Source organism: Lissotriton helveticus, chromosome 3_1 (genome assembly GCF_964261635.1).
Source record: "Lissotriton helveticus chromosome 3_1, aLisHel1.1, whole genome shotgun sequence".
NCBI classification, from domain to species: Eukaryota; Metazoa; Chordata; class Amphibia; order Caudata; family Salamandridae; genus Lissotriton; species Lissotriton helveticus.
The window spans coordinates 1,695,807,366-1,695,828,789 of NC_136061.1; positions in this window are offsets into that span (position 1 = coordinate 1,695,807,366).

A 21,424-nucleotide genomic window follows, 5' to 3' on the forward strand; every position below is an offset into this window, starting at 1 on the left:
TGAAAAAAATAGGAAATTAGCATATACAATATAATTATTCTTTTTTAAAAATAGTTGTATAATATATATGTGTATATAAATATTATACACAAATTGATATATTTTTGTGTGCTTGTTTTAGTAAGTTTGTATATATATATTACCTACTGGCCGTCACCAGTAGGTAGTTATAGTTACAACCTAGTTTCCATAGGAAAAGCATTTTTTGATTTGATAATAACTTTAGCGTCGTTTGACGAATCATCCTGAAATTCTCAAAAAAGTTGCACTTATTAGGTAAGCTCCTATCTTGAAAGCTTGGGGGTGATTCCTCAAGCGGAGCTGAGAAAAAAGGGGGTCCCAAAACGCATTTCTCCCAAGTGTCAAGTTTATTTTGTTTGCATAGTTCGTTAAAACCATTGCAATACAAAAATATTTCATTACAAGCCAACTTTTACGTATAAAATCTCCATAATTCTAAAAGCGTTAAAAATCTGTTAAAAGACTGTACTATAATTGTTCAAATGTTGCAAGTCCAGTTGCAAGGCGTTTTTCCCATGTTAATTTACATAGGAAATTTTGCGACGAGCTACAGTCCGAACTGCTAAACGGAATTACCCCAAATTTGGCAGTAAGGTAGAGCTTGGTTCAGAAAGCGACCTTTTTGTTTTTAAATGGTGTAAATCCATTCAGTAATTATTGAGAAATTAAAAAAATAAGAGTCAAAAATTCATTTTCCCATAGGAAACTTTGTGCAAGGCTACAGCTGAAACTACTGAACTGAATTATCCCAAATTTGGCAGGAAGGTGGGGCGTATTATCAAGAAAGGCGTTAACATTATTGCCACTTTAGCGGCCGGAGACGGCCGCTAAAGCGGTGATAATGGGCTTCATAATATGCTCTTGTGAATTCCCATAGAAGCCCAGGTTCTGGCGTGAACCTGGGCTTCTATGGGAATTCACAAGGGCATATTATCAAGCCCATTATCGCTGCTTTAGCGGCAGTTTCCTGCCGCTGCAGCGGCGATAATTTTAACGCCGTTCTTGATGATATGCCTTGTAGTTCTGGGATCAGAAAGCGACTTTTTTTAAAATGGCATAAATCCGTTCAGTAGTTGCTAACAAACAAGAAAAATTAAAGTTTCAATATCTGGGTGGAGCCTAAGTCGCGTGTGCGAGCTTTACTGTGATTCGGTATAAGCGAGTCACTAGAAAACAGAGAAACAAAGGTAGAAAACAAGAGAAGGGAGCAGAGTAGAAACACCCTGACCCCGTGGGTCCTTCTGGGACCCCCTGACCAGGATATATATATATATATCTGGTCGGTTCCTTATTCCCAATCACGAGCTTGCCTCTGATTGGCTGTTAACTCTTCAAAGTAGGAAGTGTCCTCTGATTGGTTACTAACACTTGAAACCAGGAAGTGTTAGCAGCCATCTTGTGCCTCGCATCGAGTGAAATTATAAAAGAAAGTTTCCGGTGGCAATTAAATATAGCGGAGCTCTGTGTAATGATGCTTTGGTCACAGTGAAGTTTTAAGATGTATTAACAATGCAGGAGAAACAGGTGAGCGCCAGGCAGCACGACTTCCACTCCAGGACACTACTAGGAAGATAAACCTTTCACACTCCCTGTGCCCAACATCACTACTTCGGAAGTATGTCTTTAGAAGCCAGTCTTTTGGCTTGCAGCTCTCTACCTTTGAGAGCTAGTACGCTGCTCTGCCTGTATCTCTGCGAGCTACTACGCTGCTGTTCCTTTGGGAGCAGACTTCTCGTAGTCCTGCTTCTGTGAGTTGAGCGGATGGGCCACAGTTGTCCATTTGCAAGCCTGGGTACGAACTGTTCATAAGTTTCATAATATGAGCATTGAAAAGCCATTTTGTGATTCAGTCTGTCAGCTGGCATCTGTACGCGGCATTTCTGAAACATACCGGAGCGCTGTCTGTGAGAGATACCCCTTATATGCTGCCTCTCCCCACATCAGCAGTTAACGCACCTCCTTCCACATCACCAGCATACCACCAACAACCTTCTTGGGCCCGCAAATCATCCTCGGTGGGCTCGCAGCTCTTCCAGTGCAACTTCTCGGGCCCGCATTTTTACAAGCAGCCCGCCGGCTTGCAGGTCTCTGAGAAGAGATGCAATGAAGGCATCGGTGATGTAGGTCGGACACCCACCTCTACTCCGATATCCCCAGCAGCAGCTCCTTGGCCGCCATCCCTGCTCACCCCCCACAAACAAATGTGACAGGAAAGTTTTTAAGTGTGGAGCCTGACAAATCAGCTGGTGTTGCAGTTTTAATAAAAGATATGCTTGTGAGGTTCGACTAATAAGAATCTTAGTCATGTATGGATTAACATATAAAACATTTTATTAAAACAGAACAACACAACAATTAAAACTATGTGTGTAAAACTATTTATTAAAACAAAACAACAACAAATAGAACTATGTATAGCCATGGCATATCATCCCTCAACAATTTGTAAATCACAGACTGCAAGACAAAAAGAAAAATAAGATGGTGCGTTATGCGTCCAGCAAAGGAGAGAGAAAACGAGTTAGATACAAGGAAGATAGAAAGAGAGAAACAGTGTGGGAGAGAGGAGGAGAGAAAAAGAGTGACAGAGAGAAGAAGAGAGAAAGTGAAAGAGAGAGAGGAACACAGAAAGAAAGAGTAAGACATAGAGGAAGACAGAGAAAGAGTGAGAGAGAGATACAAGGAAGAGAGAAAGAGAAAAAACTGTGAGAGAGGAGAGAGAGAAAGAGAGAGGAAAGCAGAGAGAGAGGAAGAGTGAGAGAGAGAAAGAGTGAAACAGTGTGAGAGAGAGGAAGAGAGAGAGAGAGGAAGTGAGAGAAAAAAAGAATGAGAAAGAGAAAGAGACATTCACAGCTACACCATGTGTTCGGGGGCAACTGCCTGTGATCATTCAGCATGCAAACCTAATTACCACATAACGTTTAATAGGAGTGCAGGTGTACTGCACCCTATATGTTTATAGTGATATTAGGTAATTTCTGTGCTTTATTCATAATCTAACTTGTGCATTTCATGCCCTGATGTGTAATGTACATCGTTTTGATTCTGGCATTGTCAGGCTAATGAGTAATGTTTCAGGATTTGCATAGTATGTTCAGTATTTATGATTTATTTTGTTTTGGTCTTTTTGTGGTGTATTCATTGTGTTTCTTTATGAGTGTGTTGCACAAACACTTCACACATTGCCTCTGATGATAAGACTGACTGTTCTGTGCAAATCTACTAGAGAGTGAACACAGGTTTTTTTGGTGTATGACTTACCCTGACTAGAGTGGTAGGTTCTGCCTGGCTTAGGGCCTTATTATGACTTTGGCTGGTGGATGTGGGACCGCCATGCTGCCACCATGCTCCCACACCACCAAACCAACTAGGGGCAGTTCTTTGTCGTTCGCACAATGATGCCTTTGAATGCAGGCACCCCTATTGGAACATCAAAGCATGTTCCTGCACTGACCAAAATGAACAATGTTGTGCATTTCATCCCATGCAGGAACATGGGTGTATATGCAGACAGGGGGGCACTGCATGTACCCTGTGGTGCAGAGGCATAAGGAGGCTCTGTAGGGCCCCCTTTGGTTCCTCACCCCACACTTTTCATGGTGGTCACACCCCCATGAAAAGTGTGGTGGTGAGGAAAGTCCTAAAATGCTTAGTGGTGCCACAGCAGCACCGCCAGCATATTAGAGGCCTCAGACCGCTGCGCCACCACTAGGTATCGTGGATCCTTGGCAGCAGCAGTGGTCAGCGGCAGTCCAACCGCTACAGTCCTATTGCAGAGGGCAGAATGTCAATCTGGCGGTGCACATACCACCACCACAGGTTTGGAGGGTCCATTGAACTGCCAAACACGTAATAAGGCCCTTAGGTGCATACCCTAGCCAGGAAACTCATTTCTAACACTCATTCTTTTTTCAAACTTTGCATGAATTATCTTCAAATGCGTGAGGATTTATTGCCCTTGTATTCTCACCTTAACAAGAAATTTGGAATTGTGCAAGTGGTTCGACTGAAGGGATTCAATTGAGATAAAATGTATTCTCTGCGTTTGTATATTTTGCTAGAATTAGATTTCTGTCAGTCTGTACAATTTTCATTCAATCATTTATTTGCAGTCCTCAGCAACATATAGAGCTATGCCATTTGCATATGTCTACAAACATTTTAAATAACATAGAATTATAATGTCTTACAGTCAATAGCAGCATAAACATGCATATAATGTAACTTTGAAGAAATATTATTGTTGGTCTGCAACTGTTGAAGCTATGTTTCCCAAATAAGGTAACTAAATACATATGAGTTTATAAAAACAGCAATAAAAGAAAGTGGCAGAGGCAGCACTGGAGGGTCACCTGCCCGGTGTAGGTAGAAACAGAATGTTGATTCTGATTCTCAAAGCCATTCAAATTAAGACTTCCCAGAGAAGTACCAAACTTGCAAGAAGGTAGGTTGGAAGTGGCTTTTTCGGAGGGGGAGCTCAGGCGAAAGGGAAGATATTTGCTAAGAAGCACTGCAAATCTTAAAATTTTGGCACCACGGGGCACTTTTAAGCAGGGCAGTGATCCTCTGAAGGTTATTAAAGTTAAGCCTGATGGTGGTGGGGGAACAGGAGTGGGTCAGCAAATCAGAGGAAGACAAATTTCCCTGCATTGGATATAGAAGTGGATGTAAGAGTGGATAATCCAGTAGTACCTATGAGGAAAAACAGCAGCAGTACACAAAACTGAAACCTCAAACCTGCACATTTGCAGATACCAGAATTTAATTTCTGCTCTTTCACTCCACCCTTTTCCAACTCTCTCATGAGTTAGAAAAGGGTGTGGTGATAGGCTGATTAGCATGTAGGCCCAAGCACTGTAATTCTTAAGCCTGCAGTGCCAATGGCTACCTTTTGCAGAGGTGCTTTAGCGCTTTGCAGATGGAGATGTAACTGATATGTGTCAGTTCCCTGAGGCCAGGGCTAGGATTTGACCAGTCCTGAACAATCTTTCTAATGGCTGGTTCAGACTCCTTCATGCGTGAGACAATGCAGTAGCTGCCACTGCTGTTGCTGGACTTGATGTAGGTTACTGCTTTTTTATTATCCCAAGAGTAAATAATAGAATATTATGCATTCTTGGTGTAATAAAAATTGCCAAGAAAATAAAAACGGCAAGGCCCGGGATCCCATAAAGCAGAGTAGCCAGCGTTTTTTATTCATAAAGTGTTGTATATCATTGTAGATTTAATTCTTCTCTCAAGCTAAATAGAAAGGGTCTCTTCACTACAAAAGTATCAGTGTTGTTTTTTTATTCTTTTAGGAGTGCTCACCTGCAAGATGGGGGTAGTCACTTCCTGTTTCATTCAGATATTGATTATTGTAGGTATACCCAGCTCATGCTTTAATGCTTTCCTGGAAAAAGATCAAATAACCTGTTTATGTCCTCTGATTTATACTTCTCATTGACTAAAAACCATGTATCTTCCCAACTAGTCTTGCTTTCAAACATTAACAGATCTGGAGCCAAATTACATAGAGCGTCCCAAGGGCACAACAAGTGTGTGTGCCATTTCTTGCATCCCCTTGGCACTTTGACATTACAGAAGAGGCCGCAGATGCTTGCACTGCCCCTTTTGTACTACATATATCATCGCTGCATATGTAGCCCTGGCCATATCCCAAAGGTGATTCCCTGATTTTTAATAATCAAGAAAGAGAGGTAGAAGTATTAGAAGTGGGTCCACAAAACCTCTAGCTGCAATTATCAACAAAACAAAAGGAATGGTACCAGAATGATGTCTCATCCGACCTGGGAATTATTAATATTTTCAAAGGATATTCACCCATTAGAATTCTTTAGTGTCATACTTTATTATTGAGTCCTCACCAAGAGCATCTAATATGTCTGGGTGACACATAGCGTGTACTCTGTATGCCACTCTAGTGTATGCCCTTCCAGTGTACACCACTCCACTATATGCCACTCCACTGTATGTTAGTCTATTCTAGAGTATACTAGTCTACTGTACATTATTCGACTATATGCCACTTTACTCTACTCCATTCTAATCTTCATCACTCCACTCCATGTCACTCCACTCTATGCCCCCTCATTGTATACCACTCCACATAATGCAATTCCATATACGCCACTCAACCCTCGCTACTCCAAAGTACACTAATCCACTGTACACCACTCCTGTCTATGATAGTCCACTGTCCACTACTCCACTCTACTCCAATCTACTATACCCTATTCCAATTTATGTAAATCTACTCTACTCTACTACACTCTATGCTATTTCACTCTACCCTATTCTACTCTATGTATTTCCAGTGTATACCACTACAGTGTACGTCATTTTTCTTGAACCCTACTCCATTCTATGCTTTTCAACTCTCTGACAGTGCACTGTACACCACTCCTATCCTATTATATGGTGACATCGGTCTTGGACAAAGAACACCAACATTTTACATGTTCACATTTTAAGTAGACATCTTCCTTAAATGTTGACTCTTAGCACACATTTGCATGAGCTCACATATAGGATAATATTCTTTGAAATTGGATTTGCTTAGATTTACATTTTGAAGAAGATTTAAATGTATAAAGCAAAATGTTGATATTTGTTTTTGGCTGGCGACAGTCCTGCACGAGTAGAATCAATAATGACGGCCCGACTAGGGCTCCCGTATGGTAACATGGGTAAAGTTACATAAAAGACACCAACCATTTGTTTGGACAGAGGAGCATTATACTGTCACTGTAGAGGTCTCCCCATGCTGGAATTACAGCCCAGCAGAATCCGGTTTATCTTCCTGAGAAGGATGATGGCCTGCTCTGCACAAGACCAGGCTCCCAGATTAAACACACACAGAGGTAACTGATGAGTTAGATCACCCTAAGTTAATATGCCAATTCACACCCTCCTAAGCCCATTAGGTTAGGAAGCACTAGGTAGGAGTATAGACATGATTACACATGCATGCTTATAGTCAATGTAACGCAAACCCAAAGGGTATGATGGATGGAGAGTTGAAAATTGCAAGCACTCACCCCGAGTCAACTGATCTGGGTTTAATCCATCATCTTTCTTTAGCTCACATCGCCACCCCAGTTCAGACATTGCCATATGCAAATCAGTCTGACCCGGTGCCTCATGGGAACAGTCCAGCCCAAACTGCCAAGCCATGTCTTCCCTGGACCGGAAACAAGCATCCTGGGATGATTTTCTGGCTAATCAGCCGTCATCAGCCAGGTTAGCTTGAATCCAGTGGCAAAGTTGTTCTTTTTGCATGTGTCACCCCGATTAGTGAGCCCCGTGCTCTCCATGCCACTGGAGTCAAGCTAACCTGGCTGATGAGGGCTGAAAGCCTGAAACCAGTCCTAGGATGCTTGTTTTCAGTCCAGGGAGGACCTGGGCTGGCAGTTCGGGCTGGACTGCTCCTTTTGGGGCGGGGTCAAGACTGAGTTGCATATGGCTGGGTCCAAACTGGAATGGCACGGTGAGCAAAAAACAATGGATTTAGGCCCAGAACTCTGTACTGAGGTGAATGTATGACATTGTTCTGCATTCTGTCCATCAATTGTTCTTTTTGCATTTGTCACCCTGAGTGGGATGGGTATGCTCAGACGTGAGTCCCGTGCTCTCCATGCCACTGGAGTTAAGCTATCCTCCAGGGAGGACCTGCCCTGGCAATTCCTGCTGGACTGTTCCCATTGGGCGCAGGGTCGAGACTGATTTGCATATGGCTTGGTCCAAACTGTAATAGCATGGTGAGCAAAAAAACAATGGATTTAGGCCCAGATCTCTGTACTGAGGTGAATGTATGACATTGTTCTGCATTCTGTCCATCAATTGTTCTTTTTGCATTTGTCACCCCGAGTGTGATGAGTATGCTCAGACACGAGTACCGTGCTCTCCATGCCACTGGAGTCAAGCTATCCTGGCTGATGAGGGCTGAAAGTCTGAAATCGGTCCTAGGATGCTTGTTTCCAGTGCAGGGAGGACCTGGCCTGGCAGTTCGGGCTGGACTGTTCCCATTGGGCACAGGGTGAAGATTGATGTGCAGATGGCTGGGTCCAAACTGGAATGGCATGGTGAGCAAAAAAACGATGGATTTAGGCCCAGACCTCTGTACTGGGGTGAATGTATGACATTGTTCTGCATTCTGTCCATCAATTGTTGACATGAGTCCCGTGCTCTCCATGCCACTGGAGTTAAGCTATCCTGGTTGATGAGGGCTGAAAGCCCGAAACCGGTCCTAGGATGCTTTGTTTCCAGTCCAGGGAGGACCTGCCCTGGCAATTCCTGCTGGACTGTTCCCATTGGGCGCAGGGTCGAGACTGATTTGCATATGGCTTGGTCCAAACTGGAATAGCATGGTGAGCAAAAAAACAATGGATTTAGGCCCAGATCTCTGTACTGAGGTGAATGTATGACATTGTTCTGCATTCTGTCCATCAATTGTTCTTTTTGCATTTGTCACCCCGAGTGTGATGAGTATGCTCAGACATGAGTCTCGTGCTCTCCATGCCACTGGAGTCAAGCTATCCTGGCTGATGAGGGCTGAAAGTCTGAAATCGGTCCTAGGATGCTTGTTTCCAGTCCAGGGAGGACCTGGCCTGGCAATTCCTGCTGGACTGTTCCCATTGGGCGCAGGGTCGAGCCCGATTTGCATATGGCTTGGTCCAAACTGGAATGGCATGGTGAGCAAAAAAAACGATGGATTTAGGCCCAGATCTCTGTACTGGGGTGAATGTATGACTTTGTTCTGCATTCTGTCCATCAATTGTTCTTTTTGCATTTGTCACCCCGAGTGGGACAGGTATGCTCAGACGTGAGTCCCGTGCTCTCCATGCAACTGGAGTCAAGCTATCCTGGTTGATGAGGGCTGAAAGCCCGAAACCGGTCGTAGGATGCTAGTTTCCAGTCCAGGGAGGACCTGGCCTGGCAGTTTGCGCTGGACTGTTCCCATAGGGAGCAGGGCCAAGACTGATTTGCATATGGCTGGGTCCAAACTGGAATGGCATGGTGAGCAAAAAAACAATGGATTTAGGCCCAGATCTCTGTACTGGGGTGAATGTATGACATTGTTCTGCATTCTGTCCATCAATTGTTCTTTTTGCATATAATCAATGTAACAGCACAGTGGTTGCATTGTTCATCTTCTTTACTTTTCTTATAATGCTGATTATTCTATTCTGAGTATCCGTTTTTCACACAAGAATCGTAATGCATCAATAGATGATTGCAATTCCAATTAGTCTATTTCTTGTGTCTTCCTTTTTGGCATACATGAGTTACTAACAAAAGGAACTGATCTGTTTCCATGGTTTCCTTGAGGAGTCATAGTTGTCATGGTCTGAGGTCACAACTGCCTGTCTGTACCTTGTACGGTTTAGAGATCCAGAGGGTGCACTTTGAGCTAGCCAGGATTGACAACAACATATCCTTATGATATGCATAGCATCAGTCTTGCACAAGTTTTGATGTTGACATTGTCCAAACACACATTGTTACTAAACCGTATGACTATCTATGCTGTTCCACTATATGCCACTCTACTCTATACCACTCCACAATGTGCTATTCCATTGTAAGAGACTCTGGCGGATGGTAATCCCCTATACCCCCACTCTACTGTATACTGTTCCACATTACCCCACTTCACTGTATGTCAATCCAGTTAAGGACACTTCACTGTATGCAATTACACAGTATGCTACTCCAGTCTACACCACTCCAATGTGCTCATCTCCACTGTACACCATTCAATTGCATTCTATTCCACTGAATGTCACTCCAGTTCATGACACTCCACTCTACACTATTCCATTATATGCCATCCCACTGTACGACTCTTTATTAAACTGCATTGTATGTCACTACACTCTACACAATATATGCCACTCCACTGTAGCACACTGTACCACACTCTAGTCTACTCTACCTCACTCCACTATTGTACACTTGTCTCCTCCATATGACACCACACTGTATCCACTCTTTGACAGGTTGATACAATCTACAACACAGCTCATCACTCTACCGTACAACATGCCACTAAACTCCTATAACACATTACTACACTGTGTCCTATGCCACTACAGTGTAGTGCACCACACGCCACTGTATTATACAAGACGCCACTCCACTATAAGACACTTTAGTTCACTGTACACTTCGTCACTCCACTCAACTACACTGTATATTACTACTCCACTCAACTACACCGTACAAAACTTTGACCAACTGTATGCCAATGTACAACATTCCAATGTGCGCCATTCCACTATTTAACATTCTACTGCACACAATAAACCTTCACTATACAAGACTTTACTACAATCTATGCCACAGTACAACCCTGTACTATATTGTAAGACTGTACACAGCACTGCAGAACACTCTACCTCACTGCCAATCTACAACACTGTTCTCAACTCTATGCATCTCAACAACACTCCATTCCATGACACTGGATTCCATGACACTAGAGTTGCCGATACTCAACTCTACAACCCTAAACTCTACTGTACGAAATGCTTCTCTGTTACCCAACACCACTTCACTCTACTCCACTGCATTCCACTGCCTAACACTAGACTCTATGATACTACAGTGTACAACACTGTCCTTCACTGTGAACAACATTCAATGAAATGACACTCAACACTAAGATTGGAAACACATTTTTGTTAAAGAATAAAAACAAACGTTGAAGCAGTTATAATTAAGAAAACATATTTATTCTTTATATACAAACACAAAGTAACCTATATAAAGTGAAAGAATCATGAAGATGTAGGTTTAACATAAATTTCTAACTTAAGCTGCACTAGCTAAAATTTGCATATACAATTAACATGCCACATTCAATTTACTATACATCACGCACCTCTGTCCAAAATCTTCTCACGTAAATTGCTACACAACTCTATCCTTCGCCCCCCTCCCTAAAAACTTGAAGGCCCCAAGGCCCCAACCCTCATGGCCGATTTCTTTAAAGAAAGAAAGGGGGCTGTGCAGCACCTGTCCCAAAACACTAAAGGCCCTGAGGACCCTATCCCCCTTGGTCAATCACTAAAAGAAAACATGCTCAGCCCCTCTGTCCAGGACATTGTAGACCCCAGGAACCCCATCCCATGAAATAAAGTTTAAAGGGAGGGAAATTAGCAGTGCGGTGCAGTACAACCAGCAGTCTTTTGGCCATGTGCAACATAGGGTTTGTCACGGGTGAGGTCCTGACTCCTGAGCCCAACCACCACTGGTGACTAGCCCTTCAGCTGCACACAAGCCATGTGCAATGCAGGGGTTGTGTGCTCGGCCTGGCACCCAAATGTCCGCTGGAGCATATGGCTGAATACAAGCGGTGTCGTTTTAAGTAAGGCAGAGCTATTGACTTTGTCAGAGGTACATACCATGAAAATATAAAAAGTGAACTTATTGGCTTTATGGAGGGTCAGAATATCAACATATATAAAGCACATGTATTGTCTTTGACACAAAAATTACATATATATATATATATATATATTTTATATATTATGCACATTTATATAAATGTATATTTCACACAGTTCACAATTTAATACAAGTGATTGCCATTTACAAATGTAATAAAGATTTAGAAAAAAAAATCATTTGAGTCATTTTTTTAAAAAAGATTGTGAAGCTACAAGTGCAGCCATGGAACCAACCACAAGTGCCAGGAGTGCTCTTAAACAATATTGTAAGCTCTCCTGGGGTCATGGATTTAATGACCTATGAGACTTACTATTTCTCTTTTAATGTTGCTGTGGGGATGTTGCTCTCACTGCAGCTATCTGCACTATTAAAATACAGGGTAGCGCCCCTACGCCTTCTTAAACCACCACTAGCCTTAAAATATACGTTTTAAAAAGCCCTTGTAGGGCATTATGTGGCACTCCTTGCAAGGAGCTGGGAGTAGTAAATCAGTGGCTCCTGTCACTCATTTATTATTTAAAAAATGATTATTTTATTTAGATGTTGAGTGTCCAGGTGCTGCTGGGAGCCAGCAATTATGTATTTATCTTTTTATTATTGGGAATGGGACAATGCGACGGCCTTCCCGAGTGAGCCCTAAGTGGCCCCAGTGTCTTCTTTCCCCGGGGCCATATCTTTACTAAGGGGAGATGGCCGGTACATCAAGGCCTTTTACTTTATTAAGGAGAGGAGGCGCGTGGCATACCTCCCCAAGCCAGCACTGGCGCCCGGGAAACCCAACACCATGTGCTGTATTTTTTATTAAGGGGAGAGTAGGAATTCACTGGCCAGCCTGTAGTGAAATATCTACCAAGGTCTCATAAAGCATCTGTGGACGCAGTTGAATTCCAATACACACAGCTCTTTAAATGTCACTTAGACTTGATGTTCCCAGAGGTATCACAATGAACGTGTCCCATATACTGCTGCCTCATCTTTAATATGTTAAGATTTCACACAAAAACGTTATAATATATGTATGAAATTGAGTTACCTGTTGAGGGGGTGAAATCCTACTCAAGCAGAAACCACAATCCTTGTCAGGGTGAAGTTACAAGCAAACCTTAGATTGACCTGTGCTCAACCCTCTGATAACACTGAAAAACACTACCCTAAATCCTGGTTTGTGGAGATGTGTCGTGCTGCTGAAGTGATACATTTGTTCCGAGGTGCAGTGAGGCTGTGGTGTGATGTTCTGTTCTGTTATTTTAATTTATAACGCACACAAATCACCCCAGGAGGGATATCTTAGCAAAGCCATGAAACATTGTCTTAAGTGCTTTCCTAAAGAGAAAGTCGTTAGAAAAACTTCAAATATGATGCAGCAGCTTGTTCCAATAGAAAGGGGCTAGGTAAGAGAAAGACCTACTCCCTGATCATTACTTTTTGACACAAGTTAACAGGGCTGTAGCCCTAGATCTAAGGTGTCTAAGCGGATAATGGTGGCTAAGCTCTGAAGGTAGGTAACCAGGGACTTTTTTCAGTCAGAGCTTTATGTGTAAGGCAACATATTTTAGAAATTATTCTCATCTGTACTAGTAGCCAATGTAAGGCACGGATAAGGGGAGTAGGTGCCACCCGTGATGGAAGATTGCAAATGCGACAATCTGTGGTGTTCTGCAGAACTTGTGGTTTAGATAACAACATCTCATTTGTCAAAGCCAATACTATATTACCGTAGTCCAGACTGCTAATCACAAAAGCCTGAACCACCATTTTCCTTGTTGTGAGTGGGAAGAATGGAAAGGCTCTTCTCAGGAAGCTCATGATTTGAAAACAGGAGCCTGTGATGTACATCACCTGCTCTTTCATAGTAAGAGGTTGGTCAAGAAATACTCCCAAGTTCTTAACCACCTGTTTGGGTATGGGAGCAGTGCTGTTGGGCCTTGCCAAACAGCACAATCTCTGTATTTCCAGTATTCAGCTGGAGGCAGTTCGCTGACATCCCAGCTGAAAAGCTTTGTTTTGCTTTAAGCTGTTCTTTATCACATGGGACTATACATTCTGTGTCGTCCCCATATGATATTATTTCAAAGCTTATGGTTTTAACAATCATGGTGAGGGGTGCAATATATATATTGAAAGGCAAGGGGCTGAGGGAAGAGCACTGGGGCACCCCCTTGTCCAGCTTCATAATGCAAGACTTTAAAGAGCTCAAAGTAATAGTTTGGGTTCTGTTGGAAAGAGAATCTCCAAGCCAGTCTAGCGCTGACCCAAAAATTCCAATCTCATGTAACCTATGAAGTAACTGGGGATGAGACACAGTAGCAAATGCTGCAGACAAGTCTAGCAGCACTAGCATAAATAGTATTTAACAGGTAAAGAACCTTTGATGTGGTCAATGACTACTACCAAATGCTGTCTCTGGACTATGTGAAGGTCTAAAACACCATTGAGATGAGTTGCTAGATCTAATTAACCTCTAGGCACTAAAATAGATGCTTGTTTATTAGTCCTTACAAAATATTACCCCTTAAAGGAAGCAACCAGATTGGACAATTGTAAGAAAAGTTGGAAGGTGCTAAGTTTGTCTTTTTTTGGGATTGGCCTAACTTGAACCACCTTCTAGGTCACTGGGATTTTTCCAGAATTGACAGATAGATTGAATAAGGAATGGATGGCAGGGGATAGCTTGTTAGACAGAGCAGCAGAGATCTTGCGAGGACAAATATCTAATGGAGATCCCGATATGGCGAAACGAGGTCTAACTGAATGTCCTCCAGAGAAAACTCCTTACATTTTCCCAAGCTAGAAACAACAATGGAGAAGGGTAATATTAAATTTATCTCTTAAGGATGGCTTGGGAAGTTCTGATAAATATTGTTCAATTTCCCTTCAAAATGGTTAGGCAGCAAATCACAAAGTACCTGTGATGCCTGTATTTCATGAAGCACTTTAAATAGAACTTTCGACAAATATTTAGGCTAGGCAATTTGATCAGAGATATACCTTAGCAGGTAATCCTAATGTTATGGGGATAGCGTGTTAAAGCTGCTCTTTTCACCTCCCTATCACAAGCATTGTTTGTGCTTCGTCACTGTCTTTCTAATTTTCCCTGACCTGCGGACTAACTTATACCAGGGCACATGCGATCCGTGTGTGGAATTAGGACGCAATTTGAGAGGGGCATTCCTAACAAAAGCTGTGCATAATCAGTTGCCTGCTTATAATGGAACGATGGCATCATGAGCCACGGGCGGTGTGCGCTCATGACGGCGTGGTTCCGTCATGCGGCTCCGCTCCTCCCACGCGGCATTAATATCTCGCCTGTGCAGGCGAATTAATGAGTGGGCGGGGCCATGACAGAAGCACGTCATCATGAGCACACGCCGCCCATGACTCATAACGGCATGGTTCCGTCACATTTAGTGTAAGAATTTTAATGTTTGCTAACATGTGGGCCTAGACCGGGGTGGGAGGCTATATGAGGTGCCAGTGTGTGCTAGGGGCCACTGCCTACAGACATCCCCAGTGTGCCGAGAAATGGAACCAGTGAAAGGACAGCATTTAGTGCAGGAGACTAGGTGTGTGAAGGGCCAAGGAAGATCAGAAAAGAAAAAAAAATAACTAAAACAACTATACAAGTAAAGAAAGAAATTGTGCAGCAAACAAATGTCTGGAGCTTCCGATTTCTGGGAAGTAGATTAGGAGGTAGGGGGAGGTAGTGTCTCCACCCCCCCAAAGGCAGCTCCGTTTTTGCAATAAAGCATCTCAGAAGGCAGGGATGAAGGTCGGCAAAATGCTCACCATCTGCTCCTCAGTTATGATCGATGACTATTCAAAGGAGTCCCCGGACAGAAATGCCAAAACCGCCTGAGGTTCCTTGGCCATAGTGTCCAGGTCAAGACGCAACGCCTGAGTTGGGGGCTTGATAGTGGTCCATCCGTTGCTGCTCCAGCAAATTCAGCTCTGTGTGCCCTGTTGCAGATTCTGCACCGCAGGTGCATCAATGTCCAGTAGCTTATAAGCCACAGACAATGAACGTAATTGTTGGAGCTCCCCTATACAGGTGAAAATTACCCAGAAGTGGTGTGCCCATGAGATGCCAGCTGCTCACAGGTGTGCAGTTTTATGCCTGAATGCTTTATGCTTCACTGGCGTGGATGTGTCTAAGTCTTGGTACAATGTGGGCTTCTGGCCTTTGTACTGGAAAGCAGGATCATCCATGGCCGCTAGGAGTATGCATTCCTTAAGCTGGAAATCATGCACATAGGTCAGATTATACGCTGGAGGGGCTGGAGAGGTCCTCCGAGACACCACTCTATGTGTGCAGTCAAGCTTTATAGGAAAGTCCTACACCATGCCCAGGAGTGAATGAAAGAGGTCGGTCACAAAGGCATTGATGTTTGTGTCTTCCATTCAATACGCAATGCCTCGGATGCGGATGTTATTGGGCCAGGACCTGTTTTCCAAGTCCTCTGTATGGCCCTGGAGGTCAAGGTTCTGCTCCTGTAGCCGGATGACTTCTTGCAGAAGATTCCTTAGTTCCCCATCTCGGCCAGCTTCGCGTTCCTCCAAGGTGTTGACCCTCTCCCCCAAGGAGTCTATGTCTCGTCGCACCTCACGAACGTCAGCCGAGAGGTCTCGCTTCATGACTGACAGGTCCTCACGAAGGGAGAAGTAGAGTGATTTGAGAAAGGATCAGCTGACTGGGGCCTTCACTCTGTCTGCTACCTCAAGCTCTTCAGTGGCCTTCGAGGGAGTCTAGCCATTTAGCTATGGGTTGGACAGTTTAAGCAACATGTCCTTTACCGATCTGTCCCTCCATCCCTCGCTGGTGTCCATGGCAGGGCGCTGGTTCTTACAGGCCGTATAGGCGCTTGTCTACTCATCTGTGCATCTGAACAGCATTGCCTTCAGACTCAGCGGCACACCGTGGACTTACTGGTTTTCTGGGCTCACGTTTTGGCCCTGTCGGAGCCTTCGCCACCCCCACATGGATGGGATGTCGCCAGGGGGCCTATCTGCCCCTACTCACTGTCACGTTGTGAGTCGTTAAAGGGATGGACTCCCTGCTGGCATGCCGCTGTTGCAAGGTATGGGCCCCGTCACCCACGAGCTCCTCCGGGGTTCCTGTTCTGCACAGGAATCACAAGTGGGCTAGCGACCCTAGTCCCACACAGCTGTCTGCTGAAGAAGGCCGCAGGCCGCAATCCATTCAAGCCTGCAAACTTCTCTTTGCTTGGACTTGCGTTTAGGCCACCAAAGGCGTATCCGCTCTCCCCAGCGGTGGAAGGTGGTGAGCCGCTGACATCAGACTCCGCTTTACCATGACCTAGCCTTGTCTGCTGTGCCTGGCGGCCTCGCCCGTTCACAGGCCTTTAGGGTTTCTCCGGAGCGGCAATCCTCCATCACAGTGCCAGCCTCTTTTTTGTACCGGTAGGCCGGCTGTGAGCCGTCATCAAGCGCTGGCTTGCTGCTGTTGCAGGGTATGGGCTCTGTCCCCCACAAGTTGCTCCGGGGCACTTGCCCTGCACTGGGGCCACAAGTGGGCCAGCAACCCCAGCCCTGTCTGCTGAAAGAGACCGCAAGCTGCAGGCCGCAATCTTGTCAAGCCCACAAGCAGATCTGTGCCTGGGGCCGTCTCTGCACTCTCCAGTGGTGCAAGTCAGTGAGCTGTTCCCCCAAACACCGCCTCATCCGACCTGGCCTCGTCTGCTGTGCCCGGCCCAGGCCTTCAGGGATCTCTGGAGCGGCGCTTTTCTGTCGCTGTACCAGCCCCTTTTCAGTGCCAGCAGGCCAGCTGTGGGCTGTCTCTGAGCACGCTTCTCAGTGACCGCGTTCCGGTGCTTGTCATGTCCTGCACTCACACTCTGATGACCCCCACTCCGGTAGGGTGTCCCGCCGGGATGGCTCATAGTCCTCAGTGGCCCCCTTTCCGCAGCTTTTTAGACAGGGCTTTGCCAGGTGGGAGCGGAGAGACCAGAGAACACATCTTATTGGGTCGCTATCAGGGCCACACCCCTTGAATTTTTTTTTACCCCGGTGGGCGATATATTAAAGCACCTCTCCAACAGTCCTTGGAAGAAAGTGCAAATTTAAATATGCATATCTCTGCCCAGAATACCAGAAAGGAATCTACATTAGAAAGTTTAAAGGTGTGTTTAAAAATAATGTAAATTCCACCCACTATTCTGCCCTCCCTACAGAATCTAGGCATAGAGTATTGGTCTAGGAGAGCCAGGGTGATGGCAGATGAAGACGACAGGCTCAAACAGGTTTCAGCTAGAAATGAAAACCTCAGGTAACATTGAAGGAAGCAGGTCCCAATGTTCTACAGCATGTTAAGTTAATGGCCTGACATTGACAAGAAAGCCCTCTAAGCCCTGGGGAACTAAGGAGTCAACAGGAGAAACGAAGGTGTATTGATAACCAATGGTGTGAAAAGTATAAGGCTCTCTTTACGCAAATGGCACAAGCTGCGTTACACCAAAAAGTCAAGCGACGCCTAAAGGAAGGCAAAACAAAATTATTCAAAGGAGTGAAAGTTAAAACATCAAGTACCAGGTTAGAAACAGCTCAAAGCGAATTCTTCCCTGATGCCTAATGGCAATGCATTGACACCAGCATCGGATCAAAATAGAAAGCCAGAAATGCGCTGCTAGACAGCTAACCTACTTTGCAGCAAAACACAGCAAGTGTGAGAAATATAAGGCGTTCTCCACGCCAACTGCATAAGCTGCTGCCGACCAAAAAGCCAAGTGAGGTTTTTTTCTGGAGAAAGAAAGGTGGTATGTTTGATAGGTTTCTAGGCGCTGATGGGCAGTCCACTGATAGTTATTCGTGTAATCTGGCACTATTTATTGACGGTGCTATAAGGTAGAGGAGAACCACCTGCCTCCCTAAACCTCTGATTGGAGAACCAACAGAACAAAGCACATTTCAGGTACCCTAGCACACGTGAAGTTCAATACAGTCTAATTCAGACAAAGTAAATGCAACAAAAGGCGATGAGTCTTATTCTTTCTGTTCTTCTCGTTTAATCAGACATCCCGGAGTTCGGGGTCCATGTTTTTCAAGCCAAGCCAACACGTGTTTCGTCACTTCTTGTACACATTAGAACATGCAACTTGTTCATGGCTGTATATATGGTCATTGGTGTATTTCTTTCATGTGGCGATAATTCCAGGCAACATGGTCCCGTGGCGTGTAATAACTGAATCCCAGAAGGATGTGGCCATAATATTCAATGGGCCAATATCAGCAGTCCAAAATCTATTATTCTTCCAACAAGCACCAGGGATTGGTGTCACTACAACGCATGCTTTTACTACGCATGCCTTTACAACGCGGTTTTTACCACGCAGTCCATTACAACGCATAATGCTTTTAGGCGCTGGATAGTGAATTATTTAATTTACTATTCCAACTCCAGTCCCCGTGGATAGCAGGGAAGGTGTTGGATAGTATATTAAATACATTCCCTATCCTAGAGTGCCCCCCAGCGCATTGCGTTGTAATGGTTTGCGTGGTAAAAGTTGCGATGTAATGGTAGTGCGTTGTAAAAAATTTGTTGTAACCGTGCTACACCAGCACCAGATATGTGTTGCCTCTCTTCCACGCCGGGAGCTCGAGTGCACTCATGATTTGACAGGGAGAGACTGATTGAATAGCAGGCGGCGGCGGAATAAATATACTTTGGATTTGGATCGGCGCATTACCGGTATGTATTGGCGCATAGACTTTGCCTTCAAAAAGAAGCAGAATCGCAATATTAGAACGGGAATTAATAGGTGTTTCTGTCAATTGCAGATTGATTAGGAGTAACGTGTAGCCTTTTATTGAAATCCACGGCGGCAGGCATAAGATAATTTGCACCGCACGCCATGATTTAAACTCACAGGTAAGATTGGCCACGGGGTGGTATTATACACTTGATTTTGATATTATGAAGAGCGTGTTGGTTGGAATTGTACTGATGGGAGTACAAAAATGTGTTTATTTTATAGCACGAACACGGGTGTACACAAATTTATTTAAGAAACCTTCACAGAGAGATTCTTTACTGAAAGAAACTATTTCTACCAAGGAGGTAGGGAATCGTCTTGTTAATATTTTAATTAGTGAACAAATGCGCAATGAATCAAGCCTTGCCTTGTCTGTCAGGTTCTAATGGTGTTTAAAACTAATCTCGTTTCACACCAGGTACTACGAAATAACGTATAATTGAGGTAACTACGTCTTTGGATGTAGTTTTATTTGCTTTTTACACATGGGCAATGTAATCTTAAATTACACAACGGTCTCAGCTGGCATTAGATTACGGTTGGTCACTTACACCCCATCTAACCTTGGTTAAACCCATTATTCAGCAATATGAGTATTTAAGGAATGCAGAAGTGTTCGAAGTATAGAATTTTGTAATGTGTAATGATGTTTTAACAATATATTCCATGGAACAATATCTGATAAATCTCATGCATGCTTCACAGAGTTTTACAGCATTAGATGCACAGGGTTGTTGGCTATCTGTGGGCTCTGTATTAATGCATGTAGCGCTTGGAAAATGAAATTTTAATAGCGTCTCTTGTATCATTTCCAGCCCTGAGGAAGCCGGTACCTTAACCACGGCGAAATGCGTTGGCATGACATAAGGGATTGGAGTTGAAAATAATTAAAAGAAAGAAGAAATCATCAAGAGTCCAATGGATTGTCTTAAGTTTTTTGTAAATATTATTGTTGGATATAGAATGAGATAAGTGGTGTGCTGCGAACATAATTGAAAATACTGTGCAATCCCAGGATTGTTTAGAGAGAAGTAGGGTGTCTCGTCTTCCATCTGAATTGCAAGCACCCTAGGGGACTACGTTTGAACATACAAACTATTGTATTTCTATATGAGCGCTATGAATCTCCCTAACACCCAACGTCAAAGACCATTGAGTTTACGGAGGGCTGCTCTATAGGCACTTATTTGATCACAGAAGAGTTAGAATGGCAGCTGAACTTTTTGACAACCTGTGCAAAGGAAGTACTGTAACTCAAGCAATTAAGAGTGGGGTGCAACAAAAAGATGAGGTATTACGTAGTACATTTATTAAACTGGAAAGACTAAAGAGGTCTGAAATGTCTAAATGGTGGGATGGAGCAACCCTAAAGCAGTATGTTAAACTGAACAGAGTGCCAAGGGGTCTTCGCTCACAAATCATGCCCACGTATGACGACCTCGATGAGGATTTGTTAGGGGTATGGGAGAGAGAACTAACCTTTAGCTCAATGAAACTCATGGATATTCTAATAGAAAACGCAGAGAGGAAGGTGGCGAAGTTCCAAGCTGAGATCGCCCAGTTAGAAGGAGAAATTGCAGCCCTGAATCTGCCTGACCCCACGTCCAAGAATTATGAGATCCTAAAGGGGGTGCTGAACAATTACCAAAATGACATAAAGCAAAGAAAAGCGCTTAAGCTTAAACGAGATGAGATTGGCTACAGTAGTGGAAGAGTTTTCACATTTTCTAAAAGATATGACTATCTCATGCAAGCTGACAAGAATAAGCAACTACAGGAACCTATATCCTCCAGCTCGAGCAACACCTGCTTGAGTACTATTCTGACTAGCAGTAGTGATACACAGGGGGCATCTAGCTCAGCAGTAAGGCAACTACACCCTTTAGGGAAACCCTCCTTCTTACAAGAAGTGAACAGGATAAAAAGAGGAAATCGGGAACAGGCAAAACGTACGGGACCCATAAGAAAACAAGAAGGGGAAGGAAAAGAGGGAGCAGTAGGGGATCGGGCAGGAATGAAAACGAGATTGTGGGACAAGAGGGAGTAGACAGGCAAACAGATAAGGAGGTTGATGTGGTGAACCTATCAATAATATCACTTTCACAGCATATGACTGGATTACTCAAAAAGGGCTTGGGTTTTTGCCCAATTGTAAGAGGCAATTTATGTGACGCAAAAATCGA